Here is a 1,264-nt window from a genome sequence, read left to right as displayed (position 1 = left end):
TATTTATAGTGTTTTGAGTGCAATTAATGCAGGAATATGAACCATTTTGATCGGACGATCCGGAGAGCTTCCCTTGATCAGATGACGTTTGATGGACATTTGAGTGCCTTAACGATGTCGGAATTGAGCAATCTTGAGCTCGTTGGATTCTTCTTTTTGAGATGCTCGATTCAACTATAAACTCGCTGGATTCGACATTTGTTTGACCTATTGGGATGGAGTGTTGGAGGACCACATTTGCTAAGGGAGAAGATTCATGGATGTTACGGTGAGCGTAGAAGCGGTCCTTTTTCTCTAAGGGGAACTCTTCCCGGACGAGGCGTCGTAGTTCATTGCGAATGACATTATTATCGAGAGTCTTCTTAAGTTACTTTGGTCATTTAAGATGTAATTAACTATAGGGGCTTTCCCTTATAGGAAGCATGTTCGAACCCAGCTTAAAATAAACCCTAGGTCATATAAAATAGGGATCAGTCGGTACGAGTTCCTTCGAGTAGTTTGTTTCCCGTAGGTCGTTGAGTTAATGGTAAACGAACTTCATTCATCGGTGCCGGTAGCTGCTGTTGAGCCCCGCATAGGAGCTGTAGGATCTCTAGTTGAGACTCCTCTATTCTACGCATTCGATCTTCTATTGAAGGTCTCGAAACACCTTCATTGGCGGGATAGCATTTTCCTGGGTGGGAAGATGAAGAAGCATGTCGTCCTTGGCTTCGTGACTGCTCCCTGGAGCGATAAGGGGTGATGGGTGTTGGATGCTCCATTGTCACGAACATGAACATTGTGTCTGGTGGCCATGTAGTAGACCGCGTGAGTACTTTAGTTATGGGATTAAAACTTTCCCACAGACGACGCCAAACTGATGCGTGCTAGAAAATTCGCGGCGGTACAGTAATGGATTATCGTCTTAGCGTTGCACGAAAATGCAGCACACACTCAGATGAAATTGAATCAAGTTGTGATCACACCAGAAATTTTTACGTGGAAAACCCGTAAGAATGGGAAAAACCACGGGGCCTTGCCCAATTGTAAAAATCCACTATAAGATGATGATTACAGATGCCCCTTGTCCCACAGGCGGGAAAGGGTTACTAGCTTTCCACGTTATGACGTCGACTGATGACGTCCAGTAAGCGGTGGTTGACGGAGGTGAGCGGTGACTAACAACAGTCGGTGACGGTCGGTGGTAGTTGACAGAGGTCAGCGGTGATCGACGGTGTTCAACGGTGGCCGACGGTCGTTGCCCACGGTCAGTGGTGGTCGACGG

The sequence above is a fragment of the Phalaenopsis equestris genome, unplaced genomic scaffold (assembly GCF_001263595.1).
Source record: "Phalaenopsis equestris unplaced genomic scaffold, ASM126359v1 Scaffold000291, whole genome shotgun sequence".
Classification (NCBI taxonomy): Eukaryota; Viridiplantae; Streptophyta; class Magnoliopsida; order Asparagales; family Orchidaceae; genus Phalaenopsis; species Phalaenopsis equestris.
The sequence above is the reverse complement of the archived record's forward strand: the minus strand, read 5'-3'. Positions refer to the sequence as shown.